This window comes from Hemicordylus capensis, chromosome 4, assembly GCF_027244095.1.
Source record: "Hemicordylus capensis ecotype Gifberg chromosome 4, rHemCap1.1.pri, whole genome shotgun sequence".
NCBI classification, from domain to species: domain Eukaryota; kingdom Metazoa; phylum Chordata; class Lepidosauria; order Squamata; family Cordylidae; genus Hemicordylus; species Hemicordylus capensis.
Window position 1 is genome coordinate 11,728,041 of NC_069660.1, and position 14,126 is coordinate 11,742,166.

At 46.9% G+C, this 14,126-nt stretch overlaps 1 protein-coding gene and 1 long non-coding RNA gene across 2 annotated transcripts in view; one reads left to right on the forward strand and one right to left on the reverse strand.

Moving 5' to 3' along the window:
* The window catches only part of BIRC7 (baculoviral IAP repeat containing 7), a 31,224-nt gene extending 20,628 nt beyond the window's left edge, over positions 1-10,596 (reverse strand). Inside the window, exon 1 of the mRNA XM_053313469.1 lies at positions 10,445-10,596. The gene's annotated coding sequence lies outside the window, so the exon portion shown is untranslated. The remainder of the gene's footprint in view (positions 1-10,444) is intronic.
* On the forward strand, positions 10,087-12,178 carry LOC128352900 (uncharacterized). Its single transcript, XR_008320693.1, has 2 exons — positions 10,087-10,301; positions 11,589-12,178. It is a non-coding gene; the product is annotated as an uncharacterized LOC128352900 (long non-coding RNA).
* The last annotated feature ends 1,948 nt before the right edge of the window (positions 12,179-14,126 follow it).

Sequence of the window (14,126 nt, forward strand, 5' to 3'; positions counted from 1 at the left end):
TGTTGGCTGTCACCACCACTTCTTGTCTCTTTATGCTGTCTCTTTATCCCCATTTCAGGGTGGGCCTGCAGCCTGGTGCCAAACCAAAGTGCCTCTGAGTCTGTGCCAACCTGCCTGCCCACGCACCAGCCTGCCTAAAGGCAAGTTCCAACCACCAACAGCACTATCCCAACTGCTCTCCACCCGCCTGGGCACAACTGACCAATTCTAAGTACACTCACAGGTACAACACAGGTACCATGCTCCCCGCTTGCAACCCAAAGTGCCTCTAAGTCTCTGCCAGCCTGCCTACCTGCCTGAAGCATGTTGAGTGTTGGTCCAACAGAGGGTGCTCTGCTCTTCACTGTCCCAGCACCCCACGGCCATCAGCCAGCTGTTCCTAACATTATGAAGGTTTCCCTGAAAAGTGGGGACGTGCTCCATGCGCTGCATGGTTTTCACATCTTTTGTTTAAACTGTTTTCCAAATGATTTCAAAGAATCTTTTAATAACAACAGTTTGACTGATTTCCTTGGGGAAAGAATCCCAGAATCCTTCCATCAAGGACTATCTCAGTATGCAGTTTCAGAGCTCTATGCTGAACCATTTCAGAACTATGCGACTTGGCATAATAAGGGAGCTGTTACCTTTGTTTTTTTGGCTTAATGAAGATACGTTTCAGAAAACTCCAAATAGGGATGGAATGAGAATCCAAGAGGGAGGCTTCAATTCCAGAAGATTTTGTAGTTCTCTGCCTTGAAACAAGCCGGTGTGGGCAATTCTTAGACTTCTTTTAAAAATAAAAATGCACCAAAAAATATCACAGGATCTCCCAATCTGCTTCAATTGCATACATTGCCTCTTGTCATCCTCCCTCACAAGTATGTCCAATATCTAATCCCTAGGGAAAGCACCTGATTTGGGGTGATTTTTTGCAATTTCCCAATTGACCACTATGGAGAAAAATCCAAATTTTAGTCAGAATTCAAATTCAAATTCAGATCCAATATCCAAGTGACTGTGATCTGATATCCAGCTGGAGAAAGGGCAGGCCCTCAGCTCTTGCCTGTGTGCTTCCTAGACATAGGCGTAACTATAGGGGGGGCAGGGGGGGCACGTGCCCCGGGCACCATCTTTTCGGGTCACATGGGGGGCGCTGCCATTTACAAAAGGCACTGCAAAATTTTAAAAATTTACAAAAGGCGCTGCAAAATACAAAAGGCGCCGCCATTTGTATTTTTAAATACAAATTTCTCCTGCTTAGTGCAGCAGCGCTGCAGCAGTCAAGGGAGCACGTCGGCGCCCCCTCCCCCACGAGCAGTCCCTTCCGCACCGCCCGCACCCCCCCATTGCTTTGCTGGCGGCCAGTCAGTGACCTGGCTTGGCGGCGGCGGGCGCCGCGGCGGGTACCTTTCATGCTGCTCACTGCGCCTGCCCTTGGCTGAGGCTCGCTCGCTCCGTAGCTCGCTTAGTCTGGAACAGCCAGAAAGAGGCCCTCTAGTGGCTTGCCAGCCAGAGGGTCTCTAGTCAGTGACGCACGCATGCGCAACTCGGCCGGCGTGCCGTGTCGCGCTGTGCATGCGTGCAGTGCGTCCATCCTCCTCTGTTCGCCTGCACGTGGTGGCGCGGTTGCCGTTGCGGAGGAAAGCGTGGTTGCTGGGGCTGGGGCTGCACTGCAGCAGGCGCAGGCAGGACAACGAGGACACACACAGACACCCGGCATGGAAGAAAGGATTCGGCGGCGGGCGGGTGGAAGCAGCAGACCAAGTGTCAGGGTGAGAAATTGAATGAGTTGCAAAAACTACAGAAGCCACATGTGGGGAAAAAAACATATTAAAGAATCAGGCTTTTATTTAGCTGCCCAACTATGGTTCTCAGATGCCTAACAGGTGTTAATGTTTGCATTATACGCTCCTCTCTCCACCCCAAAAGAAAGAAAAACAATCATAAAGATTCTTTGGCACTCAGTCTTAAATGCATGCATGTATATGGAACTGAGATTCAATTCCCACAGCCTGGGTAGTACAGCAGTGTGAGTTGACTCAAGCAGTGTAACATAGCTGCCTGTGCATTGTTACAAGGTGTTTCAAGAGAGTTTTACCATGAGTTCTGCTTGCTGGCATGCTCGTTTTTGCACTGTGAAAGCTTGCCTTGTGATCTCAGTTTACGCTGAAGTGCTCCTATAACAGCTCCATCTCAGAAAAACCTGCAGTGTTAGCTTTAACAAGTGCCTGTGGTATCCTGCTAAAGACACAAAGTTTGGCAAGAAAAATGGGGGAGGGGGTTATATGCCAGGAACTTTGGAGATTGTCTCTTGCTTGTGAGGAAAAACCTAAGTATAATGTGGGGTGTATCATCAATCATTGCATCATAATTCTGTTGTTTGAGATACAAGCCAACTCCACAGGGTTGTGGCTTGTGAGGAAAAACCTAAGTATAATGTAGTGTGTATCATCATTGCATCATAATTCTGTTGTTTGAGATACAAGCCAACTCCACAGGGTTGTTGCTTGTGAGGAAAAACCTAAGTATAATGTAGTGTGTATCATCATTGCATCATAATTCTGTTGTTTGAGATTCAAGCCAACTTCACAGGGTTGTTGTGAGGAAAAAAACACATGTGTGTCAGTCAGATGTATGCTGTGGGGCGGGGGCGGCGGGGGGGGTGCAATTTCAGTGCTTGCGCCGGGTGCCGTTTTCCCTAGTTACGCCTCTGTTCCCAGAGGCATCTGGTGGGCCACTGTAAGAAACAGGATGCTAGACTGGTTGTGCCTTGGGCCTAATCCAGCAGGGCTGTTAGGATTAATTTATTTTCTTGTTGCCAGGGGTAACAGAATCCAAATTCAACATTGTCAAAGTCAGATTGAGTTGGATCCAGATCTGACTTTAGCAAACATGTACAGGCCTTTTGGCGTTTCTGTGCTCACTCTCTCTTTAAAAGTACCTGAGCTGAATGTTTACAAAAAGGGTACACTTTTTTTAAAAAAAGGTTGAGAAGCCTTGAGCTAGAATATGAAGTATTTGACTAGTGTTTCTCTTAAGTAACAAACTAGGATGACAATGTTGGTGGGTCTTTTGCCCCACAGTGCCAGCAGACACGTACATATTAATGTAGACATAAAAGCCAGGGACACCATGAATATTCTTAGAAGAGGCTTTCTGTATGTAGGGAGACTGCCTCTTTTAAGATTGTTTGTAGAACCAAACACACATTTTAAGATTTTCTTTAGTTGTACTATTTGCAGGTAATTTGGCTAAAGTAGCAAATTATTTTGGGTCTAATCCTACATGGAACAAACAAAACAGGATGCTATGTCTGGAGTCACTGATGTCTCTCTGATGATGAACAGGATGCTATGTCTGGAGAACTGGAAACTGAGCCCTGTGTAGAAGCTGGTCTGAATTTGGCTCTTAAGAAAGCAGCCTCAATTGTTGAACTGATCAGACTGGGGAAACTGGGAGTCTGCCTTCAATGGGAACCAAGCTTGTGGTCAGGGAAGGAGTTCTAGTCATCTCTGGCGATTGCTTGCTTCTGACCTCCTCTAGCCTCTGTCAAGCTTGGACCCTCTTGGCTTTTCGGTCTCATGAGTGTCACACCCATGAGGAACAATTCTTTATTTGCTACTTAATTTCTAATCATGAGGGGCATGGCAGGCCTCTTTGACTAGTTTCTTCCACCCCTGCAGTACCACTGCTGAGGAAAGCCTGCAACAACACCCACAAGGCTTTGTGGTTGACGTACAGCTGGGCAATCCACAGCTTGTGAAGAACGGATATCAAAGCTTTTGAAACTTCCAAACTAGGAAGCCCTGTGGCTCTTTTCCGTTTTCAGTATTTACCTGCATTCCCCACCCAGATGTTAAAAGCACTCAGTTACTCTTCCTGGAACTGATTAAGCTTTAGTGTCAAAAGGCTAATCCATAAAACTCACATGATATTTCCTAGACCATCCCAACTCTCTTGCTCTCTGAATGATTTATTGTCTTTTTGCTCTATAAAACGGTCTGGTCCAGAGCCCTCGGCTTGGACACTCTTTGGGATCCATTCCAGAGGCTATCATCCACCTGTCTGATTTTCATCATTACAACTCCACTTCCTTGCTAAGAAACCAGCTTCCCTTCTCCTCACATCAAACAGGTAAATCTGTACCCCATGATGACAATGTGCGAGATCTCTGCTGACAGATCACCCTCTCATGAGAGTGCTAGCCACAGTTGGGCTACACATAGCCATTTACTATCCAAGTTGGAGTGAATTCCAGCCCATTTTTCCTGGTTCAGGGTCCCTCACGAGGGTCATGAGATGTCCCTTTCACTGCAGGTGACTAATTACAGTGGAGGTGACTTGTCACCTCCATTCATCTAAACCCTCACGATGCCAGTAGAGGCCCCTGCTCTCCTGCTGGTACCTCTGGCAAGCCCCGGAATGGCCTTATCTACTGATTCCACTTCCCAGTTCCCAGTGTTCCAGTGCTATTTTCATAATTGAATTCTCAGGTCCCCCATTACACTAGGAAAGCTGGCAGGTGGCTCTTGGGGCATAGCTAAAAGAGGCCATCTTGTCAATTTCCTTCCATTGATTTCACAAGTGCTTTGAACCCTTTTCTCCTCTCTCTCTCTCTCTCTCTCCGCCTCCCCTAATTGGATCTCCAGAACAAATTGTGCTGCCTTCCTTTACATGAGCCTCTTCGGGTTATCTTTTGCTTCCATCCCCACTCTTCCACTTGTTCTTTTAAGTGACCATTGCTTCCCACTTGACCCAAATTTGTTTGGGTTTGTTGCCCTTCTTTCTCCTGCTCTGATGCCCAGTCCTTCCATCTGCATTTATCCTTACTCACTTGGGCCTCTTCCATCACTTCTCCCAACTCTCTTTCAATTCTATGGATCATCTCCTCCTGCTCCTTTGACCCAAACTTGTCTTAAGTGGCTAAATGCCACTTACAATTGCCCAAAATGCAAGCAGAATTCCAAAGGACACTGACACACATTTGGTGTGTGTCCAGAACCCATGAGTCTTGTCCGTGGGACAGCCATCTACTATACAAAGTTTTCACAGTGGAAGAACACCCTCTCTCCCATTGGTGGGAAGGACCAAATCAGCTCCGGAGTATACTAGATAAAAATCAACAAAGGAGCCCCAAAGCAGAGAAAGATTTGCCATGTTTCCTAATTTGAAGAGTGGAAGGGCAATCCACCTTCTGAAGAAAATAACAAAAAATGGTGAAGACTGTACCCTTTTTGGATGCCTCCCTCCCACCCCATTCCACCCCATGAGGTTTGTATTTTCTTGCCTTCTAGGAAAGCAGTCCAGGAGGGGAAGACATGGAATCCATGAAAGTGATTGCCTTGTTGTGTGTCATCCTGTCCCTACAGATCTGGAAACAGGGAGGGGCTGTGCCGACCCCTTCCTCTTCGGAGCTGCTGCACGTCTGGAACAAGGGTGGGAACACCATAGTGGTTGCACTTATGTCATTCCTTTCTTGGGGAAAAAAAAATACTGTCATAGTTCTGCTTTGCTTTTTTACCACATTGCTTCATTGATGATACATAATAACTAACTCATTACATGCTTTTCCCAAAAGTTAAATGATATGTACAGGTGAAACTCGAAAAATTAGAATATCATGTAAAAGTCCATTAATTTCAGTAATGCAAATTAAAAGGTGAAACTGATATATGAGACAGACACATTACATGCAAAGCGAGATAAGTCAAGCCTTAATTTGTTATAATTGTGATGATCATGGCGTACAGCTCATTAAAACCCCAAATCCACAATCCCAGAAAATTAGAATATTACATGAAACCAAGAAAACAAGGATTGTAAATAGAACAATATCATACCTCTGAAAAGTATAAGCATGCATATGTATTCAGTACTTGGTTTGGGCCCCTTTTGCAGCAATTACTGCCTCAATGCGGCGTGGCATGGATGCTATCAGCCTGTGGCACTGCTGAGGTGTTATGGAAGACCAGGATGCTTCAATAGCGGCCTTCAGCTCTTCTGCATTGTTTGGTCTCATGTCTCGGATCCTTCTCTTGGTAATACCCCATAGATTCTCTATGGGGTTCAGGTCAGACGAGTTTGCTGGCCAATCAAGCACAGTAATCCCATGGTCATGGAACCAGGTTTTGGTACTTTTGGCAGTGTGGGCAGGTGCCAAGTCCTGCTGGAAAATGAAGTCAGCATCCCCATACAGCTCGTCTGCGGAAGGAAGCATGAAGTGCTCCAAAATCTCCTGATAGACGGCTGAGTTGACCCTAGACTTAATGAAGCACAGTGGACCAACACCAGCAGATGACATGGCTCCCCAAATCAACACAGACGGTGGAAACTTCACACTGGACTTCAAGCATCTTGCATTGTGTGCCTCTCCATTCTTCCTCCAGACTCTGGGTCCTTGGTTTCCAAATGAGATGCAAAAGTTGCTCTCATCAGAAAAGAGGACTTTGGACCACTGAGCAACAGACCAGTTCTTTTTTTCTTGAGCCCAGGTAAGACGCTTCTGACGTTGTTTGTTGTTCAGGAGCGGCTTGACAAGAGGAATATGACATTTGAAGCCCATGTCCAGGATCCGTCTGTGTGTGGTGGCTCTTGATGCACTAACTCCAGCCTCAGTCCACTCTTTGTGAAAGTCCCCAACACTTTTGAATGGCCTTCTCCTGACGATCCTCTCCAGGCTGCGGTCATCCCTGCTGCTTGTGCACCTTTTTCTTCCACACTTTTCCCTTCCACATAACTTTCTATTGATGTGCTTTGATACAGCACTTTGGGAACATCCAACTTCTTTTGCAATTACCTTTTGAGGCTTTCCCTCCTTATGGAGGGTGTCAATGATGGTTTTCTGCACAACTGTCAAGTCAGAAGTCTTTCCCATGATTGTGATTCCTAATGAACTAGACTGAGAGACCATTTAAAGGCTCAGAAACCCTTTGCAGGTGTTATGGATTGATTAGCTGATTGGAGTGGGACACCTGGAGCCTAGACTGTTGAACCTTTTCGCAATATTCTAATTTTCTGGGATTGTGGATTTGGGGTTTTCATGAGCTGTACGCCATGATCATCACAATTATAACAAATTAAGGCTTGACTTATCTCGCTTTGCATGTAATGTGTCTATCTCATATATCAGTTTCACCTTTTAATTTGCATTACTGAAATTAATGAACTTTTGCACGATGTTCTAATTTTTCGAGTTTCACCTGTAGGTTGTCCTAGAAACCAGAGGCGTAACTAGGGAAAATGGCGCCCGGGGCAAGCACTGAAATTGCGCCCCCCACCGCTGCACCCCCCACCGCCCCTTAGCTAAGCAGGGTCCACCCTGGTTTGCATTTGAATGGGAGACTAGAAGTGTGAGCACTGGGAGATATTCCCCTCAGGTGGTGGAGCCACTCTGGGAAGAGCATCTAGGTCCCAAGTTCCCTCCATGGCAGCATCTCCAAGATAGGGCTGCAAGAGACTCCTGCCTACAACCTGGGAGAAGCCGCTGCCAGACTGGGTAGACAATACTGAGCTAGATAGACCAATGGTCTGACTCAGTATATGGCAGCTTCCTATGTTCCTAAATACTACTGCAGCACACACACAAGACACCTGTCCCATCCTGACACACAGCCAACTTCCATAATCAAGATCCTACACACACACACACACACACACACACACACACACACACACAACCCCCACAACTGCCTACTCCTAGATTTACAAGGAATACAAGCCACACCTAATGGCACAGCAGGGAAGTAACTTGCCTAGGGAGCAAGATGGCAGCCAGATGTGCAATGCTTGTGCATGCTCAGGGAAGAAGTTAGATGTGGCTGCCAAAAACAGCAGAGCAACTGCCACCTTGTTCCCAACTTCTGGTATGCACCTATAGATCTTCACTCTATATACGTTTTAAATCTCTTGCCAATGTTATTTCTAGAAAGAAGGATGTTCTCTGAAGGAAACAAGCCGGCAGCTGGAACATTGCTCAAACAAGTGGGAAGTAAACCAACACACAGCTTTTTCAATCACTTGATAAATTACACAGAAACTCCTAGATGTCCTAGATGCCTCCCAGTTTCCATGATATCTGACACCTCAGGGTGGAACTATGTAAATAAAATGGTACAGAAATAAAATCCACATAATTCACCTTCAGTATCAGAAATGCACATTGGTGGTCCTAAGGCACTTGGAGGGATAGTAATTTCTTTACAGGTAACGCACAGCAGTCTCCAAGACTGGTTGTGAGACAACAGTCAAGATAGAGATCTTTAAAGAATGCACAGATATTTTTTTAAATGTGCTCATTTTCAACAGATATCTATTTTTAATTTCAAATACTGCAGAAGTTGGTACGCCACATCTGCAAGATGTTTGCTACACAAATAAACTTCACATAAACCCCAGAGATCCTAATGGAAAACTATGCACATCAAACTACTTCCTCCTGCTGCCTCCAGCAATGCATTAAAAAAATAATCAGTTTATAATATAGAACCATCAATGTTGCTTCTATATGTGCTGTTCACTGACGCATTATTGCCTCTTTGTGTTGCACCACCAGTTAAGATTCTGTGCAAGCTACAGTTCTACACTAGGGTAGTTGTAAGAAGTTTTCAGCAACTGAACAAATATAGCTTTTCCATTTTTAACTTTTATTTAGTCATATATATGATCAGTCTAGCATCTCAGTAACTGTTTAATGAAGTAATCTGTGAATTCACTTAGTTATATATTAAATTTATCTGTGTTATCCAGTTATATTGGTGGTATAGATATAAGCTAGCATACAAAAGAAAAAGTAAATGGTAAATCACATTACTAGACAATTCATGAAGGTCATGAAGGTCTTCTAATAACATTGGGAAGATAACACTAGGGAAGTTCTCCTGCAGTTCCAAAGTCAAATAATACAGCTAAAGTGGGCTGGGTTGAGAATGTAACTAAGCAATTGCATAAGATGTTGGGCAACATCAAGACTTTTGTCAGATGAACAAGTTTTTTTGCCACTAAAGGAACACAAGCTTCAGCTTCTTACTTCACCAACACAAATAGATTGAAATCAATCACATATACATGTGATTCAAAAAGAAAACATACTTGCAGTTATGGGCAGCAAATAAAGTGTTTAGAACACTAGAGCAGCTACATGACTTGCTTACATAGTCCATGAGAAAAAAACAAGATTTTACAAAGTCTATAAAATAACACTCAGGTTTCAAAGAGAAACAGTGGGTCCATCTGCTTCTTTAAACAGTTTTTTAATGAGCGAAAATTACCGAGTCACTTTAGTTTAATATTGATATATTATTATTATTCTTTTGAAAACTTAGCCTACAGAACTGTTGCCACTCAGCTTCCCTTGTGGAGCAGGATCAACCACTGTTTTCTCAGGAGGAAGAGGGGGGAGAGGCAGAGAGGAAGGAAGGAAAAAGAAAAGAGGAAGAGGAGAAAGGGAGAATGAGAAAGAGAAAGGGAGAAAGAGAACAAGAGGAAGGAAGGAAGGAAAAAGAGAGAGGGAAAGGAAGAGAGAAAGGGAGAAAGAGAATGAGAGGGAGGAAGAAATGAAAAAGAAAGAGAGAGAGAGAAAGAGAGAGAGAGAGAGGGAGGGAGGGATAAGAGAAAGAAAGAAGGAGAGAGAGTGCGCCTTGGATGAAAAGAGGAACAGGAAGATCTGAACTGATGGGGGCTGTGGGCTCTTTCCTCTCCTCACCGAGAGTTCCACATCAAAGGGTCCATGAGGGTTGTTAGCAAGTACAGAGGGAGGCTCTGTACAAACAACGCTTTGACAAAATCGAGAAGGAAACGATACTCGCCCAGAGAGAAGAGGGGGGAAGATCACCAGCAGGATTAGGGGAAGATCACCAGCAGGATTAGGGAGATTTGCCTCATACGAAGACTGAGGGGCCGAGAGGGAACATCAAGCATTAGAGGCGCCGCCGCGCCGGGCGTCATCCTGCTCAACTCTCAAAGAAATGAAGCAGGATTGTGCCTTCTTTTGGGGCGGGCTTGTTTTACAGCACCGCAAGTCCGGCACTCCTAAGTCCACTTTAACTGAGCAAGCATCGGAGCGGAGTCTACACGCCCAGCTGCGCTGCGCGCGCCCCAGAATTGCACTGCGTCCCTCGGCATGGAGAACGCGCGCCCGGTCGGGCCGCGGGCGGGAAAGTGGGGTGTGCTTCTTGGCCGCCGGCACCAGCAAGAAAAGGGGGAGCACTGTCTGCTAGAACTAGAAGAAACCAAACCACCAGACGGAGGCGGAAGCCGCCGCAGTGAGTGGACTGCTCTGCTCTGCCGGGCCCTTCCAGAAGGAAGGGCACTACTCCGATCAAGTTAGTTCAGTTCACCTTTCCCGCTGGCGGCGCTGAGCCGCTAACACCGAGACCACGATTACAGGATCCGCACCACCCCTCCAAAAAACACCATTTTGTAGACCCCGCGGGGTCAGACAGAGAAGAACATAACACACACACACCTTGACTGAGAGTTCAGTGCACGCTTGATGGCCCCGACTCGAGGTCTGTCCACCCGCCGCCGCCGGCCCTTGTTGTGTTGTCCCCGTCCGTGACCCGTCGTGCTGCCCGGTCCTCCTGCCTGCCTGCGCCAGCCCCAGCAACGCTCTCCTCTCGGCAGCAGCGCCACGTGCAGAAGGCGAGCCGAGGACAAGCACACTTTCACACATGCGCAGCGCGACTCGGCACACCGGCTGAGTCGCGCGTGCGCTGCTCTCTAGTTCCGTGAGAAATGCATGTTGCTGCAAGCATGAAATTAGGCGCCCGCCGGCCTGCCACCAACAAGGCAAGCCAGGCTGAGGCCAGCAAAGCAAGGGGGGCGCGCGGGCGCGCGGAAGGGACCGCGTGGGGGAGGGGGCGCCGACGAAAAATTTTTTATTAAAAAAATTGGCATTGGCGGGGGTCATGGCGGCGCCCCCCACGTGATCAACAAGGATGGCGCCGGGGGCACGTGCCCCCCCTGCCCCCCTATAGTTACGCCACTGCTAGAAACTCAACACGAAATCATTAGAGCAGAATCCTGCCCATCGCAAGACTGAAAATACTTGTACATGTTTTCATCATCTGAATGCATCTGCCATGGTGCATGGTGCAAATGGCAGTAAACTCACATTATAACTTTGATGTGAATTAAAGCAGCCTGGGGGCAGTGCAAGGGTGTTGCAAGGGTTGTAGAATGTGATTCTGGAATTGACAAGTAAAAGTAATTATTTTGCTCTTTATTTTCTTACTCTTGTTTATTGGAACAATTCCAATCTCACATCACTGTCAGTGTGTGATTGCAGCAGAATGGATGGTCATCAAGGCTAATGGGTTGTCACAAACCAGAGATTCTCAGCATTGGGTCCCTAGATGTTACTGGACTTCAAATCCCATAATCCCCAGCAAAAGGCCACTGGGGCTGGGGATTATGGGCGTTGAAGTCCAATAACATCTGGGGACCCAACGTTGAGAATCCCTTACCTAAACTGTTAGGCCAAGAGACTGCCTTTTTGAAAACAGACAAGAAAGAAATTCTGGAAGTAGGGGTGGTCCTTTTTTGTTTCACAAGCAAATTAGCAGCTTTATTGCCATCTTTTAAAATACTGTATCTTTGCCCTGCTGCAGATATCAAAGAACCCTACTACCCAGCAAGGATATAACAGAGACTTTGACCATCCTCCCTTGGAAATGAAAAAAATCCTTGACCTTCTCAAGAAAATTCGTAGAAATGGAGCAACTGATGACCTGGTTGATTATTAGGGTGTTGGGACTCATGTGGAGATTTGGAATCCTTTGGGACTTGGGAAACCTTTGGAGCCTGGGAATTATGTGGGTCTTTAGTCAATATATGGTCTGCAATCTGAAGACAATGGCAGTGGTGTAGCTGTGGCAATGTTTTATTCAATGGGGAGCCTGGAGATCATGCCCTGGAGAAGGCTGACAAGTGTGGCCAGACCCAGCACCAGCATCTAGGGCAAGTTTGATTAGTTGTCTTTACTGCTACAGCTGAACTTGCCTGGAAGAAATAGAGCTTCCAAGTAATCTAAGCAGGAGGAGGCAAGGAGCTGATTTGGCTGCATAGTTGTACAAAGCGTATTGATTTGCACTGAAGAATGTTTCTTTCTCTAGTGCTTTTCCTTGAATGAATCTTGCTTCCTTTTCCCTTATTCTTCTCTGTAAAACAAGGAATGCCTGAATAAATTGCTTTTATTGGATTCAGTGTTCTGTGGGTTAGTGTGCGTGTTTTCCGAGAGACATGTTCTCCTAGCGATAAGCCCACTGGGCCAAAGCAAGGACCCGATCTTCAAACTGAAGACATTCCACTTCCACGGCATCACTGTCACTGCTGTGATTGCTTCCTAGTACTTACCTGCGGGATTAAACAAGGACAAAACAAGATTAAAACCTGCACAGCTTGACCACAAGTAATTAGCGACACAGAGGACAGGCACACCACACCTCTTTCCAGGCTAGCCTTAGCTTCTTAGCTCAGTACACTCAGCCGGCTCTCCTGGGATTCTCATCAGCCATTCAGAGCTGCAAGCAGTTATTGGCCTGGCTGTGGGGCACAAGGACCTGCTGATCTGTGCTGAATTGCCCCCCACTCTCCCAGGCCGCCTCCTCACCGCTCCTGTCACTGGTCCGCTCGGAAGCCAGGTCTCCCAAGCCCATCCTGCTTCTGTCGGACCTGGTATTGCCCTGGGAATGAGAGCACACATGCACTCTGTGTTTTCAAGGAGGAGGGAAGGCTCAGGAGCAAAGGAGAGAGGCTGGGTAGACTGAGAAGGTGGCTGTCAAGAGCGGGAACAAGGATGCCTCTGAGTACCAGTTGCAGGGGAGAAACAGCAGGAGAGATGGCACGCCCTCATCTCCTGCCTGTGGCTTTCAGTGGCATCTGGTGGGCCACGGTGCGAAACAGGATGCTGGACTAGATGGGCCTTCTTGGGCCTGATCCAGCAGGGCTGTTCTTATGTGTGGGCAGTAAGCAGGTGGTGGTTGAATGGCTGCTGGTAAGTGAAGCTTGTGTTCCTCAAAAACATACATCCATTATAGCTCTGCTCCTGACACTGGCCCAGTGGAATTTCAGCCTTCCCACATTCCTTTGAAGAGCTGGCTCACAGCATGTCTCAAAAATCTCTGGAAGCCTCAATCATTTCTGAAAGCAGTACATGCCATCCAGCAAGGGGCTGCAAGCTGAAAGTTGGGGGTCCCACATTATTTCAGTGTCCCTCAGTGAAAGTCCACTAGGAAGCTGAGGTCAAGCTGCATTCTACACATGTTCAATTAGTTCTTGCATACACTTTAAAATGCTAATTATCCAGAGGCGTAACTATAGGGGGGGCAGGGGGGGCACGTGCCCTGGGCGCCATCTTTTCTGGTCATGTGGGGGGCGCCGCCATGACAATTCTTTTAAAAATTTTTTTGTTAATACAAATGTTTCCTGCTCAGTGCAGCAGTCAAGGGAGCACGTCAGCACCCCCTCCCCCACGAGCAGTCCCTTCCGCGCTGCCTGGGTCCCCCCATTGCTTTGCTGGCGCCTGGTGGCCAGTCAGTGGCCTGGCATGGCGGCGGTGGTGGGCACTTGTGAGGAAAAACCTAAGTATAATGTAGTATGTTGGGGGGGCGCGGGGGGCGCCATTTCAGTGCTTGCCCCGGGCGCCGTTTCCCCTAGTTACGCCTCTGTAATTATCAGCCACAGGATGCCCAAACCTGTATCAGGGCCATAGTAGTCTGAGGATTAGAAACACACACACTGCTCCCTGGCTAGATTGAGTCCACACAACTGATATTTCTCATTCACACACCCCAACTGCTGCATGCTTGCCATCATGTGTAGTTTGATCCTAGGTAGCAGATAGAAGATTTCCAAGCTGGTATGTAGTTTGACCCTGAAATGATCCAGTCCAAACTCTGCCATTCCTCCTTAGTGAGAACTGGATCCACATATTGAGCAAGTCCAGTTGAATGCATTTGAAAACCAAGACATCCAACTGGACTGCATGATCACCAGCCAGGGACAGTCATTATGCATTTGCCACCCACTTTGCAGAAACCAATATGCAGGAAATGTTATCTTGGAAACCATCTCGTATGCTCCACCCAGTGATCATCTCCAGGTTCCCAATTTCTCAAAGCTCCAGCACAGTATAAAAAAGCCTTTCT